We start from the raw sequence: 21350 nt of genomic DNA, 5'->3' as shown, positions 1-21350 counted from the left end.
GAAGAACGTCACCTTCCATGTCTCAGCCAGAATCAAGTGGTAACACTGAACAGGCCCATATCAAGTTCAGAAATAGCATCAACTATACAAAACCTCCCTAAAAAGAAAAGCCCGGGACCAGATGGTTTCACGTCTGAATTCTACCAAACCTTTAAAGAGGAATTAGTACCTATATTACTCACCCTGTTCCAAAAGGTAGAAAAAGAAGGAAGACTACCCAACATGTTCTATGAAGCAAACATCACCCTGATCCCCAAACCAGGAAAAGACCCAACAAGAAAAGAAAATTATAGACCAATATCACTAATGAATATAGATGCAAAAATATTCAACAAGATCCTAACAAACAGAATCCAGCAACACATCAAACAAATTATACATCATGACCAAGTTGGTTTTATCCCAGGGTCTCAAGGCTGGTTCAATATACATAAATCTATAAATGTAATTCAGCACATAAACAAATTAAAAAACAGAGACCATATGATTCTCTCAATCGATGCAGAAAATGCTTTTGATAATATCCAGCATCCCTTCATGATCAGAACCCTCAAGAAAATTGGTCTAGAAGGGACTTTTCTTAAACTGATAGAGGCCATCTACAGCAAACCCACAGCCAATATCATATTGAATGGAGTTAAATTGGAATCATTTCCACTCAGATCAGGAACCCAACAAGGCTGCCCATTGTCTCCATTGCTTTTTAACATTGTAATGGAAGTTTTAGCCACCGCAATTAGGGAAGAAAAGGCAATCAAGGGTATCTATATAGGGTCAGAGAGATCAAACTTTCGCTCTTCGCAGATGATATGATTGTGTATCTGGAAAACACTAGGGACTCCACTACAAAACTCCTAGAAGTGATCAAGGAATACAGCAGCATCTCAGGTTACAAAATCAACATCCATAAATCGGTAGCCTTTATATACACCAACAACAGTCAAGTAGAAAAAACAGTTAAGGACTCTATCCCATTCATAGTAGTGCCAAAGAAGATGAAATATTTGGGAATTTATCTAACAAAGGACATGAAAGATCTGTATAAAGAGAACTATGAAACTCTAAGAAAAGAAATAGCTGAAAATGTTAACAAATGGAAAAACATACCATGCTCATGGCTGGGAATAATCAACATTATTAAAATGTCCATACTACCCAAAGCAATATATAATTTCAACGCACTCCCTATTAAAGCTCCGCTGTCATTCTTTAAAGATCTTGAAAAAACAATACTTCGTTTTATATGGAATCAGAAAAAACCTCAAATAGCCAAGACATTACTCAGAAATAAAAACAAAACAGGAGGAATCACACTACCAGACCTCAGACTTTACTACAAATGGATAGTGATCAAAACAGCATGGTATTGGCACAAAAACAGAGAAGTAGATATCTGGAACAGAATAGAGAACCAAGAGATGAATCCAGCTACTTACCGTTATTTGATCTTTGACAAGCCAATTAAAAACATTCAGTGGGGAAAATATTCCCTATTTAACAAATGGTGCTGGGTGAACTGGCTGGCAACCTGGGTGAACTGGCTGGCAACCTGCAGAAGACTGAAATTGGACCCACACCTTTCACCATTAACTAAGATAGACTCTCACTGGATTAAAGATTTAAACTTAAGACATGAAACTATAAAAAGTCTAGAAGAAAGTGCAGGGAAAACCCTTAAAGAAATTGGTCTGGGCGAGTATTTTATGAGGAGGACCCCCCGGGCAATTGAAGCAGCTTCCAAAATACACTAATGGGACTTGATCAAACTAAAAACCTTCTGCACAGCCAATAACACAGTAAGTAAAGCAAGCAAACAGCCCTCAGAATGGGAGAAGATATTTGCAGGTTATATCTCTGACAAAGGTTTAATAACCAGAATCCAAAGAGAACTCAAACGCATCAGCAAGAAAAAAACAAGGGATCCCATCGCAGGCTGGACAAGGGATTTGAAGAGAAACTTCTCTGAAGAAGACAGGTGTGTGGCCTTCAGACATATGAAAAAATGCTCATCATATATATATATTTTTTTTTGTGTGGTTTTTGGCCGCAGCTGGGTTTGAACCCGCCACCTACCGCATATGGGACCGGCGCCCTACTCCTTGAGCCACAGGCGCCGCCAATGCTCATCATCTTTAATCATCAGAGAAATCCAAATCAAAGCTACTTTGAGATATCATCTAACTCCAGTGAGACTAGCCTATACCACAAAATCTCAAGACCAGAGATGTTGGTGTGGATGTGGAAAAAAGGGAACACTTCTGCACTGCTGGTGGGAATGCAAATTAATACATTCCTTTTGGAAAGATATATGGAGAACACTCAGAGATCTAAAAATAGATCTGCCATTCAATCCTGTAATTCCTCTGCTGGGTATATACCCAGAAGACCAAAAAGCACATCATAACAAAGATATTTGTACCAGAATGTTTATTGCAGCCCAATTCATAATTGCTAAGTCATGGAAAAAGCCCAAGTGCCCATCGATCCACGAATGGATTAATAAATTGTGGTATATGTACACCATGGAATATTATGCAGCCTTAAAGAAAGATGGAGACTTTACCTCTTTCATGTTTACATGGATGGAGCTGGAACATATTCGTCTTAGTAAAGTATCTCAAGAATGGAAGAAAAAGTACCCAATGTACTCAGCCCTACTATGAAACTAATTTGGGGCTTTCACATGAAAGCTATAACCCAGTTACAACCTAACAATAGGGTGAAGTGGGAAAGGGAGGGGAGGGAGGGGGGTGGTGGGTAGAGGGAGGGGGATCGGTGGGAATATACCTGTGGTGCATCTTACAGGGGTATTTGCGAAACTTGGTAAATGTAGAATGTAAATGTTTTGGCACAGTAACTGAGATAATGCCAGGAAGGCTATGTTGACCATTTTGATGAAAATGTGTCAAATGGTCTGTGAAGCGAGTGTATGATCCCCCATGATCATATCAATGTATACAGTTATGATTTAAAAAAAAAATAAAATATAAAAAAATAAAAAAATTATAATAAGCCAGTATAAGTTGAGTATTGGAAAGTGTATAGCAAATTTAGCCATCCACTTTCAAACATTTAAAATCCGGACACAATTTGATGTCTCTGAGTTATCAAGGTTTATAGAAACTGCTTTATATTTTTACACAGTTTCTTTAAATTTGTATAGCATATGCCTTCCCGAATGGTGTTACAATTCTCTTAGTTACTAATGGCTTTTTCCTCAAAAATAAAACAAAAAGAAAATTCTTGACTTTATAATCTAATACATATTCTAATGAACAAAAAATTAAATTTTAAAAGCTCCATTGTTCATGAGTTCACTAGTTATTTTCTAAAAATAATCTATATTTTTAATAATCACAATATCTAATTATTTAGAAGAGTTTTAGTTTCTTTAAAATCAACAGGAAAAAATTCTTATGTTTGATAACTAAGGAACTCAACCTAACACTATGCTGAACATGGAAGGTTTAAAGCAGAGAAATTATAAAATGCATATTGTTTTATAAAAATTGGGTAGTAGGCACAGCCTTACTGAATCACTGCTGGTTGCCAGGAGAATGCAAATGAACTGCATGTAAAAGAAAGATAAATGTCAATAGATTATCCAACCATGTCATTGTATCAGTTCATTTTTGATCAGTTTACCTACTCTTTCTGCTGTAGTCATAAGGGAAGACTGAGAAGTGGGACCTTTATTAGAGGCTAGATATTATTCACCGCACACACTTATGCTCAGAACACACACCACACACTTGTGGGTTATTATAAGAGTAGCACTCATTAGAGAGTTTACTTGTTTCATTTTGTGCATAATTATTAAAGACAGAAAGCTTAAAGGCAACAAGCTGGAATTCAAAGCTTTTATGTAAGCAATATCAAGTCCAGTCCTTAGAAGTCAAAACAACTTTAATCCACCTGCGGTCAAAGCCCTTAGAGCTGTCAGAGGTTGTTTCAAGGCTTATTTCCTGAGTCAAAACTCTGGGATCTTGACTTCAAATAAAAGAAGGCAATTGTGCTGTAGCATGACTGTGTGTATAAGAGAGGATAAACCTGAAATATTACATAAGGCTTTTGACCAAGAAAAGCATTTCATTCTGTTGGCTTAAATATCGAAGAGAAAGCAGATTTGTTTTGAGACAGCACTAAAAAACAAATCATCGATGTTCTGAGCATATGTTTTTCATTTAATAAAAAAGGGTGTTCCAAATTGTTGTATTGTTAGTTCTCTGCCTGGTAACTATTGTAAACTAGTTATGTAAGTTTAAAAACCTATAATTTTCTAACAAATTATTTTGATTCGCCTAAAAATCTCATTAGGCTCATGACTTCTAAGGTCATGGAAGACCAGAAAACCAAAACTTCAGGTGCAAAATTGAAACCATTTGACTGATTTCTCTAAATATAGATACTGTCTCATGTCAGAGATACATAATGAAGAAATTAAAAACAAATAAAAGGTTAAATGAATGAAAATTAGTAAGGAGCTAAACCGGACAAAGTGTGCTCCAAAGAATGTATAAAATCTGGTATTAGTTAATAGGAATTGTTGCAACAAGTGATGTTAAACATGTCTCCTTAGAATACTCGATTTCCATAAAAAATAAAAATAATCTTAAATGTTTGTCAAATTTATTTGAGAATGTAATGGATTATTGTTTTTATTATTATTTTCTTTTTTGGCTGAGAAGATTTAGGGAAAATGGATCAGTTAAATAAATGTGATTTCATTATATCATAGGACTCTAAATAAAAACATGTGTATGTATGTGTGTGTATACAGGGTGGCCATAAAGTTTGTGTGCAATTTAAAATAGTTATCTGTGAACTTTATGAGCACCCTGTATATAATTTCAACTCAGACGGCAACATGAGGGGAGGACATGAATGAAAGTGAATGCCTTTTTCGTCTTAAACTTATATTTTATGGGAGCCTAGTCACATCCCCACAACCTGGTGGCAAACCTGATCAGTCTGACAGGAAAATAAATCTGCTAAATAGACCTAGCCTTTCTAGGCAGAGCTGACATGCTAAGAATGGCAGAAAAGACAGAATATTTTAGGACTGTTCAATTTATAAACTTTGGAGGTGTTCTACCTAATGATTTGTTACCATGTGAAAAAATACGTATGATTATTAAATACTTCAGTAGTTTTTTGTTACTTGCAGCTCAAAGCAGTCTAATAAAAAAATGCTTGATTGTAATATTACATTTTACTGAAAAGCTCTAATTTCAGTGAAGAATATGTTTACTTAGTCCAATGACTCTGAAAAGGTAGGTAAAAAAATAACGAGTTAAAATTAGAGTTCATTTATGAAAATAAACTTTATAAACTGTTGAGATTTATGGCCTACATATTTTATATTGTCATAGTATATTTGAATTTAGATGGAGTTCTTCAGAGTGATCATATAAAAACGCAGGTTCATTACTTTCTGCGTTAGGGGATTTTACTTTATCCAATTATTATTTGATTTTTTAAAATTTGATTTGATTTTAATTTGATTCTAGTGATATATATACTTATATAATTTTGAATCTTGTTGATTTAAAAGTCTCCAAAGGCAGCATTGTAAAACCTTATTCTGTAACCAAAATGTCTTCTTGTTACTCTTTAAAAATCTAATAAATTTAATTGATTTTATTGAATGGACATTTATTGATTATGATCATATGTACAGATCTAACTCTTCTAAAATGTAATATATAAATAATTTCAATCTTTGACCTTTAGAGTTCTTAACTTTTGAATCTTAAACTTGGATATTTCATCATCTGTTCACTGTCTCCTCTCCTCTTTTTTAACTTATTCTCACTAGATTCACTCCGATACACTGGAAATTTAAATCTCACTGTTCTTCGTTTTTTTTTCATTTTTCTTCTATGAGTCCTTTTCTTGGTCTTGTTTTCTCTTTTATTGTATTTATACCCCGTAAGTGAGCCCTTAAATTTTCAAATCCCCTAAATTGCTTCTGATTGTGTTAAATATTGCTCTATAAACTCTATAATCAATTTTTGTTTTCTTTGCTCCTATCCTGGAACTGTTGTGCTTAAAAGAAAATTAACCGGTGACTTGTAAATAGAAATGGCAAGTCACTGTATCTCATAAAGCCCCTATTTTTTTCCTTTGCTCTACAATATCACTGTCTTTCTTTAACCTAAGAAACATGATCAAATCTTCCCTATTCTTCAAAGAAAAGTAAAGGTACAACAACAGAATAGCCTTGAATAAAACCTTTTCCTGAGAGCTGATGCCAAATCTATGTATTTTCTAAGTCAAGCTTCATGAATGTGTAATGAAATTTGGTTTCTTTACTTCACTCGGGTGCTTTTACCAAAATCATAGCAATTTATCTTTCTTTGGTTATAAGAATTAAATTTATTTTTGTGTTTTAAAATGCTTCTTGAAGCTGGTTTTTACAGTGGGGAGAACCGGAGTATAACTTTGAATGATGATTGATCTTATTTGGGAAATACAATATTGAACATTTGTATACGCGAAGGTCCAGCCCATAATCCTAGGGACATGGTGAGTCATGAAGTAACCTTTAAAGTAAAGGGGTGTTTCTTCTAGGTAGCTTTATCTGGTGTTTGGATACCTGCACCTCAAGAGGGTACACTGGAAAAGAGATGTTCTGAATGAAGAGGGAGAGGGCTCATGATTTTGTTACATATGAGGGCAAAGTTAGAGAAATAGCCTGGAATTCTATTGGAATGGACTTTTCCCAGAGAGTTTTGGGGCACTGAAACCTGAGATCTAAATCTCTTGTGCTATACATGGTAATTTCCGTTATTAAGCTTCAGTACTAATCTGTTAAAATTTCAATTAGAGTACTGAGATTCACCTCCCTTTCCACCTACCTCACTCTGTTTTCTGCACCAGTATGGAGGAAGCTTCATGTTTCCAAACAGAATAGAAAATATTGGAGTAAGATTCTTAGCTGGACTAAAAATAGCGGTTGAGAGACTTTAAGTATTTATTGGGGACATTTAAACTACTAAGCAAGGAGATTATAGATCCAGTCATTACTATTTTGGAGGTTTAAACTCTTTTTACTTGCCAATTGAGAGAAAATATCGACAGGAGAAGGTTTTAACCACTTTTTCAACTATTATACTTAGTTGAAAAATTTTAAACTTAGATATCTTACTTAATTTCTTTATAGCATTTAACACAGTTGATTGTTTTCTTAAAACATTCTCTTTGAATTAAACTAGCTAATGTTGCATTTTGATTACTGACAGCAGTAAATCCTAACTGAGACAAAAAATTTGTTTCTGGAATTAAAAAGTTTCAAATCAGAAGAAATTAAAATTCCAAATTATAGAAATGGGTGTTGAAATATGTAGAGAGGACTGAATACCTATTTTATGATAAATGCCTATTTTATGATAAATACCTATTTTATGATACCTGTGATAAATAGAGTAATGGTCCTATTCTTGCCCTTTGGATCCAAGAAATCTGGGTTTAATTCTGCTTTAACTGTCTATATAGTAACAAGCAATATAGTAACCATCCAAAGCTGCTCAAGAAGGTCTCATTTTCAGTACTGAATGTCTTTTATCATGGGACAAATCTGAGAACCGTGCAAACTAGGATAGTTGGTCACCCTAATTTTGGATAAACCAATAGACCTTTCATTGTGAATTGGTATAACAATAATTCCTGTTATCCATGGATATAATGAAAATTAAATTACTTGAAATAAACATACTTGAAAAAAATATATGGCTTAATCTCTTTAAACTATGTAGATAAATAGATAACTTAGCATCAATTCTGTTTATCAGTACATGGTATCTAAGTTATTCTTATAAATATTTGTTCTTATTTTAATGGGCTGTAAAAACAGCATTTCATGTTATGCAAGTAAAACAGTGGGTCAATGGACATCATTTGTTATTTACCATATATGCTGAAGATGAAGTTTTATGAGAACCAGCTACTTGGTGTGGCTTTTTAATGAAGTTCTTCAAAGCAATACCAAAACATACAAGCAAACTCATCTGAAGGAAGATAGAAAAGATCAGCCTCTGTGGGCAGGTGCCTTTGCTGAAAGGTCTTTTTGTATGTATGACTAGGGATCTCTGATGGTTGAAAGTCAAAAATAATCTTGTTTGCTAGTTTTGAGAAGTAAATTTATTGAATTCAACTGTTCGTTAGCAGTTGAAAGTATCCGTTGTAGAAAAGTTAAGGAACTGAGGATGTCTTCCATTCTCTATATTCCAACTAAGAACACCAGATTTTCATTCTCTCCTAGTAATGGTCATGAGCAGATTTCCATAAAAAATGCACTCTGTTTTACATCTAAGCATCTTATTTTACAGTGTTTCAAGGTGACATAAATGCACTTTTAAACTAAAAATTAAACAAATACAACCCAGCACCTCCATACATATTGCTTAAACCCAAAAGAGAAACAGAATCCAAATTTAAGTATTGGTATAATTTCTGATTTTACATATTATCCCATAGAATTCCCAAATGAAATTAATTCAGTGGCCTATAAGTCTTTTCACAGAGCTTTCTTTCCAAATAATCCTCCTGCCTGCCAAAGGGGAACCTGATATTATTCAGCTTCTAAGGTAGACTCACCGCCCTCCATACCTACATGCGTAGGAAAAAAAAAAAAAAATACAACCCAGCACCTCAATGCATACATAACAAGAGGGAAATGAGATGCTTCCGAAGAAGCAAAAGCTAGTAATGGCCTGAACTAACTCCACTGCCAAGGAAGTGAGTAAACAACGTGATGTCTCAGGATTCCTTTTGAGTTGGAGTAAGATTTGGGCCATGGCTAGGTTCATTTTAAAAATTTGTCATACACATGTCTGGGACCTGAGCAGAAGAGATTTGTACAGCTGGGTTACCTTGAATCTCTTTCCAGCACATCAAATCTTTTAAGCACCTTCAGGGTAGAGAGACTCAGGGTTCCCAAGGTACATGCTGAGAAAGAGACATGAAGGTGGAAGGGGGAGGAAGCCACATGAAGTCTTATCTTCACTTGTTACCAAGCGTCTGTGATAATGCTGTGTCATTTTTCTGCTTTCTATTGGTCAAAACAGTTACAAAGATTCACCTAAATTCAAGAGGGACATAGACCTTACCTTTTGATGAAAGAGTCTCAACTTTGCATTATAGGAAGGCCATGTGGGATGGAACTTATATTAATATGGCCATCTTTGAAAAATACTACCTGCCATGGAAAATTTTCACTGAATGATTCTAATATAAATAGGAAAAGTGATAGAATAGGGACACGGAGGGTCCTGTAGCATTTGTGTTTTGGATTCTAGCTGTCTCTAAGGTATAGCAGTGTCCCTACCATTTTTCACTGGGTCTTAAACTTGCTCCTTCTCTTTCCTTCCTCATCTTGGGTAAAATTATTTTTTGTCAGAAATTGGGTAGTGGATAACATTAAAGGACATGCTACCACTCTCAACTTCTAGGAATAGTATCCACTGTCATTCCTCCTGCTTCAAAATTGTGGAGGTTGTTATATTTTGATAGTTCATGATTTGGCCACATTTGGTTGGCCTCAAGCAAGTATATTATGCATTTGACAAAAGTTTTGGTTCCAGAATTTTTAACATGGAAACAAAAACAACAACAACAACAAATTATTTGGTTCTTTTAAATCAACACATTTGAATGGTCGATGATGCCATTAACTGAACTGAAAAATTCAGGATGAAGAAAAAATTTTCAGAAGAAAAATTTGACTTAGTTTTTAATACATTGCATTTAGGTACCTTTGCAATAACTATGTATAAATATTCATCAGAGACTTGTTGAAGACAATTGAAGGGGAGCAATAAACAAAAATGTAAAACAAAAGTAGGAGTGGCATTAAATTCATTAGCAGGAGTCTAATTGGGAAGTATCACTTTCAGTAACATAATTTCCTTTTACCATTATTTTCCAAGTGAACATTCCAACCTTTTTAATGTTATGCACCAATAAATGCATAGATGGGCATTTTAAGGACTATTAAAGTACAAAATATGTTAAGATAAATAGACAAAAATCTTTCTCTTTTGATAAAAATAACTTTTTTACTATAATTTAGATCTACTTCTCCTGAAATAGCATTTCAGCTTAAACTAATCGGCAGGCCATATTTACCAAAAATGATTCTGCATACTGTTTACTGATTGGTAACATAGGCTGTGTAAACTATTTCCCATGGAAGGCAGTTTAAGCCATAGTTTTATCTCCTCATATTCACTAGAAAGATCTTTCAAAGGCCCCCAATTATGTCATTTAATTCCTAAGAACTTTAATCTCTTTGGGTTACCTAAAGTGAGGGCAAGGAAATAGATGCTCCTGCTTTCATTTCACCATGTCAGGAATGTTGAAGCTAGAAGATTATGTTGAGGTAAATATAGACATGGAAAATGACAAAATGTGAAACATAGCTGAAAAAATAGAGAATGTTTAAGAGACTGAAATAGACTTAAAAGGCAGATACTGTGAGTGGCATTTCTGCAGTTCTGCCATTTGTTGCTTTAAGATGGACGTGATCTTCTGATCTTGATTTGCTTCTGGTAATCTACTTAAACTTCAAAGTGCAACTTTAAGGCCCTCCAATTTTGACTGCCTACTTCAATATGTTGCTGAAAATTGAGTATCAGTTTACTTCCTTCCTAGGTTAAAGATTTGATAATGTACTTCAAAGGTTTGCTATGAAGTTATTTCACTCTCTTTTAAGGTCAGAAAAGCACTACTGTACTTCATCTGTATAAATATTTCATAATAATAACATCCACTTGCCATAGTTACAAAATAAATGTAAAACTGCAAAATGGTTAAAAATTCAAAATAATCACAAATAATACTCTTTGTTTCTTTTCGTGATCCTATTTTACCCACTTCATCTCTAAATTGAGCTTACATCAATGAATGGACTGTATTCTGTCACTGGAGTATACATAAATGTTCTTTCTATTTATGAAGATTTTCAGAATAATAAAATTATCAAACTGATAAATTAAATGAACTTAGAAAAATTTCATGAAAGAATCATATGGAATTTAGAAACAGAGTTTTGATTCATGAGAAACTATGAAAAAGAAGAATATTAAAAGGAGGCCAAAGAGAAGGAAAAATTAGGGTTTTCAAAATCTAATGTTTGCTGCTGTGAAATATAGAATGATTAAAATAATGGAAAGAAGTATCAAGATCACATGCAAAACACCTTAGAAACATGTTTATTTATAATGTGTTAAGCATTCTAGCACAAAGACTCATTTCTTTTTTCCAGCAGAAAAAGAATCAAGAAAGAAACATAAAATTAATTTTACTTTTTTTATTGCTTGTTAATACTAATATTTGATATAGGTGAATAATCCCAGCTTATTCAATTTATTTTCACATGGCTACTGGAGAAGACAGAACATTGTCTTCTTCTCCTCGTCCTTCAATGAATTCTCCTCTCTACTCCACCCAGACGGTTCCTTCTCTGCTTTTCTGTATCTATTTGGATTTCCCAGAGGTAAATCCAGAGTCCTAGTTGGCTGTTCACTCTCATTCTCCTTAAATGAAGATACCAAGTTCCATGGATTTAAAGACCATCTGCAAGTAGTGATCCTCACATGTCTCTGTTTAGTTTATATCTAGAATATTTCCAGTAGCTATACAGACACTTCTTTGTGGATAATTACAGGCACCTTGATTTTAATGTGTCCTACCTTTTGATTTCCCACCCACATATCCTTATTCCCTCAGTTTTTCACAAAACAGAGCATACCACTATCACTCTTATTCATGCCAAAATTGTAAAAGAAACAAAAGTTTTAGCATTAAGACACTGAAGTTTATTCCAAGGCCTTATGCTTGCACAAGTCCCTTCTAAGAAGAAATATAATTTTGTATTTGCAACGTTGTACTATTTAGTTAATAGGGCCACTGAAACTATGTAAAGCTTCAAGCCCTGCCAATCCTGAGTAACTTTCGCTAGGGAAAGCTATTTCATTCCCTCAAACTTTAGAATTTATCCATCATCAAGTTCTAGTAGCCCTACTATTAAAAAACACCTCTTTAATTAATTCTTACCAGCTTCTATAAAACTTTCCTAACTGGGTCAGCATTATCTCACCTTGGCTATTGCAAGTGCTTCTTTACTGACCACCTTGTTCAAAATAATTCTGTATTTTTTTACATATATTTTAAAATTCTAAATTGATTAGGTCCAAAAATCCTCAACACAATACTAGTACATCAAATCCAATATTGTTTTTAAAAACGTATTACTGGCTGGGCAGAGTGTCCAATACTCTGGGAGGCTAAAGTGGTTAGATTGCTTAAGCTCAGGAGTTCAAGACCAGCCTGAGAAAAAGCGAGACCCTATCTCTAAAAATAGCTGGCCATTGTGACAGGCACCTGTAGTCCCATCTACTAGGCAGGCTAAGATAAGAACATCATTTGAGCCCAGAAGTTTGAGGTTGCTGTGAGCTATACTGACCCCACAGGACTCTACTGAGGGAGGCAAAGTAAGACTCTGTCCCAAAAATAAATAAATAAGAATTACATACCAAGTGGGATTTATTACAAGTAAGTAGCAATGATTCAACATTCAAAAATCATTAAATGCAATCCATCAAATGAAGAGACTAAAAAATAAAAATTCTTATGATCATATCAATGCAGAAAAAACACTTCACAAAATACATCATTGATTCATGATTAAAAAGGACTCTCAGTAAACTAGGAATTGAGGTGAGAGTCTTCAACTTGATTAAGAATATCTCCAAATAAATTTAAAGCTAACATAATCATGATGAGAAACTAGAAGCTTAGAACAATAAGATCAGGACCAGGGCAAGAATGCTCTGTTCCCCCTTACCACTCCTTTTCAACATTGTACTGTACATGAAGAAAGAAATAAAACTGCCTCTGTTTGCAGGTAAAATGATTATCAATGCAGAAAAGCTAAAAGAATCCACAAGAAAACTTCAGGTACTTAAAAGGTATTAGAACAAGGCAGCAGGACACGGGTTAATATACAAAAGTCAATCATTTCTGTATTTTCCAGTAATAAGCAAGTGGAACATTGAGTTAAAAATACAATACTATTCATATTAGTAGCCCCCGCAATGAAGTGCATAAGAATAAACCTTACACAATATGTGTAGACTCTATTAAAGGAAACTACAAAACTCTGAAGAAAGAAATCAAAGTTAAACTAACCAAATGAGAAGACACTCCATGTTCATGGATAAGAAGACTCAGTAGTGCCAAGCTGTCAGTGCTTCCCAGTTTGACTTATAGATTCAATGCAATCACAATGAAAATCCCAGAAAGTTGTCTTATGGATATTGATAAACTGATTCTAGAGTTTATATAAATAGTCAAAAGACAGAACGACCAAAAAATATGTTAAAGAAAGAGAAGAAAGAAGACTCTACTGACTTCGAGACTTGCTATTAAGTTACAGTATTCAAGATAGTGTGATATTGGCAAAATAATAGATAATATATCAATATATATAACAGAATGCTTATGAAGAGACCCATACAAATAGTAGAGCCAACTGATCTTGGACAAAGAAGCAAAGACAATACAAAGAAGACAAGAATCTCTTAACAAACAGTGCTGGAACAATTAGATACTCACTCACAAAAGAAAACAGAATCTACATGTGACCCTTATACCTTTCACAAATATTAATTCAAAAATGAATAAAAGACAGAAATACAAAATGCAAAATATAGTATTCCTACACAATAATACAGAAGAAAATCTAGGAGACCGTGGATTTATTTATGAGTTTTTAAGTATACAACAAAAGGCATGATCCCCAAAAGAAAGGATTAATAAGCTGAACTTTCTTAAAATGAAAAAATCATACTGTTAAGAAAATGAAAACAAAACCAAAGGCTAAGAGAAAATATTTGAAATAGATGTATCTGTTAAAGGATTAGTATCCAAAACATATAAAATACTCTTGAAACACAAGAATAAGAAAATAAGTAGCCTACTTTAAAAATGGCTTAAGACTGGGGCAGCGCCTGTGGCTCAAAGGGATTGGGCACTGGCCCCATATAGCCCTGGCCAAAAACTGCAAAAAAAAAAAACACAAAAAACAAAACATAGCTTAAGACTTTCCCAGATAACCTTGCCAAACATGATACAAAGATGGAAAATAAGCATATATGAAGATGCTCCACATCATATGTCATCAGAGAATGCAAATTAAAACAACAGTGAGATACCACTAAACTCTATTAGAATGGCCAAAATCCAGAACACTGACAACATGGAATGCTGGTGAGAAAGTGGATCAATAGGCACTCTCCTTCACTGCTGATGGGAATTCAAAATGCTACAGGCACTTAAGAGTATTGCTTGGAAGTTTCCCGTAAAACTGAACATACTCTTACTATATGATACAGCATTTGTAATCCTGGGTATTCACCCATATTCATAAAAATTTTGCACAAAGATATTCATAATAGCTTTATTCAAAACTTGGAAGCCATCAAGATATCCTTTGGCAGGGGTGTGATAATTAAACTAGTTTATCCGGACAATGGAGCACTATTCATTGCTAAAAAGTAAGGAGTTATCAAGCTATAAAAATGAAGGGAAGAAACATAAGTACACTTCACTAAGTGAAAAATACCAATCTAAAAAAGGCAATTTATCATTTTAATGATATGACATTCTAGCAAAGACAAAACTATACAGACAGTAGAGACTAATGGTTACCAGGAGTTATAAAGAGGGGAGGGATGAAGAGGAAGGGAATAGAAAGTTTTCAGCAGTAAAAATACCAGATATGATATTTTAATAGTAAATACATCTATTCACACTTATCTGAACCTATGGGAGGAACAACACCATGAATAGCAATAATGTTAAATTATGGCCTTTGAGTGAAAATAGTTTGTCAAAGTACATTCATCAGCTGTAACAAATATACCACTCTGGTGGAAGATATTGATAATGGGAGAGGTTAGTCACATGTGGGGGCAAAGGAAAAATGGAAAATCTCTCTACCTTCCTCTCATTCTCGCTGTGGACCTAAAGCTGTTCTAAAATATAAGGTCTTTTAAAAAGTAAAAGACTTTTTAGAAACTATTTATACATAAATAATGTACACAAGGGCTGTCCTGAAAGGATCTGGCCATGTTTACCTCTACTTTTCATATTACATGGCTACTTTCTTGGGAGACCTCACACACACCATCCCCATATATATGTACATCATGTTGATCAAAACGTATTCTCAAAACCCTCCCAGGGCTTCCTACTATAGTGAAAGCAAAACCCAAATACATATACTCTAACCCCACAGTTCATTACTTGAACCTCTATCCTGTTATCTCTTCTCAGAAGTACTATAAGGTAAATTTCAGAAAAGAAGTTTGTTTTTGGTTTTGTATCCCTACATCATAGGTAAATGTCTACCATATTGATAGGCCTTAAACAAATATTTAATGAATAAAAGATATTGAATAAAGAATTCTGTTTTATAGAAGCTTTATAGGAATCTTATTCTGTCAGTATTTTAAGAACTGATTACCTGTATCCCAGCTAATGTGTTGATTACATATTTTCTGTAAAATTATTTTTCATTAAATTATTTCCATTCCTTTTATGCAACTATTTGGTACTGCCCTAACTCTGCTGGGATATTTATAGATATGTTCTTCCTGAAAACAAGAATGAAATTTGAAAATATGAATGTACTTTAAGAAAAGTTATAAATACTATAGAGGAAAATGTGGGTTTATTTTCAGATAATATAATTATATTATAAAATACTTAAATCACTTATTGTAGACCCTTTCCAAGGTATTTCATGCAATGTGTAAAACACAGAAACAAAAAACAAAAAGGCTTATCTAAAAGCAAACCAAATAAATCACCTCTGTATTAGGTATCATGGCCTTGCTAACAAATTACCCAGAAAAGTAGTTGCTTAAAACAACAAACATATATTGTCTCAAAGTTTCTTAGGGTCAGGAAACCAAAAGTGGCTTGATGGCGCTAGGTCAAGGTCTCTCAAAAGGTGGCTGTCCTATTGCCCACCAACTGCTGCCAGCTCGAGGCTCAATGAGGCTGGAAGACCCCCTTTACAGACCACTCCCCTGATTGTTGCAGCCTCTATTAGGGGTCCTCAAACTACGGCCTGCGGGCCACATGCGGCGGTGTGATTGTATTTGTTTCTGTTTTGTTTTTTTAATTCAAAATAAGATACGTGCAGTGTGCATAGGAATTTGTTCATAGTTTTTTTTTGTTTTTTTTTTAACTATAATCCAGCCCTCCAATGGTCTGAGGGACAGTGAACTGGCCCCTGTTTAAAAGTTTGGGGACCCCTGCTGAGAGTTCCTTACTGGCTGTTGCACAGGGACTCCAGTTCTTTGTTACATGGGCCTTTCCATATGGCTGCTATCAATATGACATCTATTCTGTCCAAAGGGAGTAATCTAAGAAAGAGAAAAAATTAACAAGATCAAGAGTAAGGTTGCTCTGAGTGAAAACACAATCTCTTTTTCCTACAGCTTTTTTAAAGATTAAGACACTGGAATGTTAAGATTGTGAAACAAAGAATTATACTTAAGGGAAGATGATGAGAAGCCCTATTATTTAATAATCATTGTCACCATAAGTAGAAACTAAAATGAGAATTTTTGGAAGAAAATGACAAAATGCTTTTTATTATTATTGACCCCTTGTGAAAAGAAAAAAAAAAATTCATTAAAGGCAGTTCAAAGGAAAAGATACTTCCCTGATCTCTGAATAAGAGATCTTAAAATTGAAGTAATATAGTGAAACATTAAGTTTAGAAGAAAATGGGATCTTTCTTATACGTTTCCCATTTTCTTCTAAACTTAATGTTTCACTAAATTACTTCAATTTTAAGATCTCATGGAATATTATACAGCCTTAAAGAAATATGGAGACTTTATCTCTTTCGTGTTTACATGGATGGAGCTGGAACATATTCTTCTTAGTAAAGTATCTCAAGAATGGAAGAAAAAATATCCAATGTATTCAGCCCTACTATGAAACTAATTTATGGCTTTCATATGAAAGCTATAACCCAGTTATAACCTAAGAATATGGGGAAGGGGGAGAGGCAGGGGAGGGGGGAGAGGATGGGCGGAGGGAGGGCTGTTGGTGGAATTACACCTGTGGTGCATCTTACAAGGGTACATGTGAAACTTAGTAAATGTAGAATATAAATGTCTTAACGCAATAACTAAGAAAATGCCAGGAAGGCTATGTTAACCAGTGTAATGAAAATGTGTCAAACTGTTTATAAAACCAGTGTATGGTGCCCCATTAATCGCATTAATGTACACTGCTATGATTTAATAATAAAAAAATATATAAATTAAAAAAGAAGAAAATGGGAAAAAGTATATAAAATATAGTACAATTTAATTAGATTTTGTTTAAAATCACCATAGTACACAATGATTGAGCAACAATGTTACCATGTGACATTATTCTGCAAGATCTGAGAAGTAAAATTTTCAGTTTTGGTTATTCTGTTTTTTAAAGTAACTAAAAACAGAGAGATAGAGATAATTAAGAAACTAAGAAATAATTTTTAAAAATGAAATCCTAAAAAGAAACATAAAAATATTTGCATTTCATTAGAAGAAATAAAATGTATAATCATTTAATAGAACATGAGCGATTTTGATTGTACATTTCTTCCCATTTAAATCCAAAATGATTTCTACGAGTCACTCATTGGGTTCTGGAATTTTCTACTTGATGATATTCAAAAAGAGACTAAGAAAATATTTTCACAATGTATTTCAGAAATTTACCTGCCTAAAGGCAGACAGCTTGAACTGAAAACCTCTCAAGGCCTTTATAGGTCCATTATCTTATAATTCTATAATTTCATGGTATTTCAACCCACTTTGTATTATCACTATTCCATTTAACAGAACAGGTATCAACTCTTGCATCTTATTTCTTTTATAATACAAGAGCTTGAAAAGCACCTTCAGACAGCAATTTGTACATAATCTGATATATTTTCATGGTTTTGTAAGCATGAAAGTTATAAAAGAACTGTATCAAGGGCTGTCTTATTTGTAAAGGGAAAGTATAAAACTGCATGTCACTACAGAAATTGTTTTCATCTAAATATTTTCTTTGGCTTACTCTGTGATTAACAGGTTAATATAGTGATAGTATTAATCACCATGTTTTATATAGGAAGTGGAGAACTTTGGCTAACTTGAATTAATTTATTAAGCAGTGGTCAGTTAAGAAAGTCTTTACTATAGTAATACTTAACATGAACAAGAACAATAGGCCTTCAAATGTATTAACTCCTTTAGTCAGGAATAAGGTAGGTTCTATTATATTATTATTCCCTACTTTACAAAAGAAAATGGAGGCATACATGGTTTAGATTTTAGTAAGTGTTAAAGTTCTTTTTTGTTTCTAAATTTTGTTTATAACATGAAGCATAAGAAAAAGTCTGAGCCATAATTAACCACTAATCAATGTTTACTTTGTCAGTATTCAGTATATCCCTAAATGAAAACAAAGTAAAGTTTCTGGCTATAGGATGGAGGTGGAGGATTAGAGACCTCTCCCAGCAACTAGTAAAGAAATTTTTTTTCTCCCATAATAAATGAGATCACATGATATAGCCAGAAACTTTACTTTGTTTTCATTTAGGGATATACTGAATACTGACAAAGTAAACATTGATTAGTGGTTAATTATGGCTCAGACTTTTTCTTATGCTTCATGTTATAAACAAAATTTAGAAACAAAAAAGAACTTTAACACTTACTAAAATCTAAACCATGTATGCCTCCATTTTCTTTTGTAAAGTAGGGAATAATAATATAATAGAACCTACCTTATTCCTGACTAAAGGAGTTAATACATTTGAAGGCCTATTGTTCTTGTTCATGTTAAGTATTATTATAGTAAAGACTTTCTTAACTGACCACTGCTTAATAAATTAATTCAAGTTAGCCAAAGTTCTCCACTTCCTATATAAAACATGGTGATTAATACTATCACTATATTAACCTGTTAATCACAGAGTAAGCCAAAGAAAATATTTAGATGAAAACAATCACATATCTTTCAAAATATTTTAGAACTAATTTTATGAAACCATGGGTATCTAAACGTCATGAAATTTTTGAATTTGAGTTCTATCATGGAACCAATGCAGTGCAAATAGCTCAAAATATCAGTACAGCATTTGGGAAGTGTGTGGCTAGTGAATACACAACATGTTGATGATTTGAGTTCTGTTCTGGTGATTTTAGTCTTGAAAATGAGCCATGTGGGTGATGGAGACCAAGGTGGATAAAGGTTAGCTGAAAGCTATAGTGGAAGAATATCCATCTCAACTTACATGTGAGTTAGCTAGATTTGATGTTGCTAATCCAACATTGGACCATGTGAAACTGATCATCAAAGTAAAGAAGCTAGATAGATGGGTTCTATGTGAATTAAATGAGCGTAAAAAGAAAAATTATCTCAAAGCTTGCCTTTCTTTGTCGTAACGACATAAAATTAAGTCATTTTTATCTGTATTGTTATGTATGATGAAAAATTGATTATTTTGCAATGGCAAGCATTTGGCATGATGGACAAAGATGAAGTATGAAAACATAGCCTAAAACTGAATATTCATCCAAACAGCTAAGGGTGTCAGTTTGGTGGTCCAGCGGTGGTATTATCCACCATAACTTCATGAAACATAATCAATTACAGCAGTTGTCTACTGTAATCAAATGGATGATGTGAGGAGGAAGCTTGTGATTAAGCAGCTGAGGTTAATCAACAGAGCCAGGCCAGTCCTGTTGTAAGACAATGCTGTTGCATAAGCAATCCTGCTCAAACTATAAAATCTACATTTGGAAACTCATTCTCCTCCATTGTATTCACTAGAGCTTAGACCAACCGACTTATCTGCCCTCACTAGCACTACAGTTCAAACTTTCATTACATTTCACTTGAATGACTGGTATGGTTTATTTATGTGCGCTTGCTTCTAATTCTGACATTAGTATGATTTTTCTAACATATAAATACGTCACAATTTTCCTACATAAAATCATTCTATCACTTGTAGGCCTCATAGGACAAAACTCAAGCCCTCAGTGTGGCATCTGTGGTTAACCATGATGTATGTCTCATTCAGGACCACCTGTATAATTTGTGGGACTGATGAAAAATAAAAATTTGGGGTCCCTCACTTATAAATTATTAAGAAATTCAAGGAGATGATGAAAGCATTGAACCTGGTATGGAGATTTCTAAGTATGAGGCTCTGTGCACAGGTAGCACACGAGTCAAGATGGTCTTGATTTGGCACTTACCACATCATCTTCTACATTTCCTGAAAAGTAGTCTCCGATTTTAGAATGCCTAAGGAATTATAGACCCTGAAATACATATTATGCTTTGGTTCTTTTGGGTTTCTGCAATGACATTTATCTTTCTCCCTGGAAAGTCTTTATTTTTAAAGCCACTTGGAAAAATGTTGATTTTCTCCTAAGAACTCATCCATTATCTTTTAATATATAAAATTTTCCCTAAAAACTTTGATATTTAGATTACTGTTTTCTAGAAGACACCATCACACTTAGCATATACTTATGGTTGTACTTATCACAAATTTCCTTCCACGGTATACTCTAAGTTTGAATTAGTCTCAAGAGAAAGATCAATATTTTAATTACATTTTAATCTTTCATGCTTAGTTAAGTGTCTAGCATGTATAAATATTCAATAATTTTTTTGAATGATTCATATAACATTCTAAATATTTTGAAGTTCTGAGCCACTAATGTTTATTTAAACTGCTTATGAAAGTTCTAAGTGTCATCGCTTACCATGACTTTAGATCAAATCAAAAACTTGGGTTGCAAGTGTTGGAAAAATTTGAAACCATTTATATTTGAAAACATTTGGAATGGTCAAAATGTGTTTTAAAATGTTCTGTTAGATTAGTTACATATGTGAACGTGACATTCTTTCAAAATCCGACCTCACTGAACTGATTGATTCAATTCCCTTCCTCCTACTGAGGGTAAGGAACCAAATTAGATCCTTGTTATTTCTATTAATATTTTCATCATTACCATCGCTGCCATCATTAATGCTTTATATTAGCTGTTTTTCAGATACTGCATGTGAATTATCATGAAGCATAAATCAAATCTTCTTAGAAATAATAATTTTGAACATCAAATGATTAAACACTGAGAGGTGGGGTAGGCTCCCCTATAGAAGATGTTATAAGAATTGGAAACGATCAAAGAAAAAGTATCAACATGGCAATGAGAATGATTGAAATATTATAATTGCATTACATTTTAAAATAGGCTATTTTAGAGTCA

This window comes from Nycticebus coucang, chromosome 13, assembly GCF_027406575.1.
Source record: "Nycticebus coucang isolate mNycCou1 chromosome 13, mNycCou1.pri, whole genome shotgun sequence".
NCBI classification, from domain to species: domain Eukaryota; kingdom Metazoa; phylum Chordata; class Mammalia; order Primates; family Lorisidae; genus Nycticebus; species Nycticebus coucang.
The sequence above is the reverse complement of the archived record's forward strand: the minus strand, read 5'-3'. Positions refer to the sequence as shown.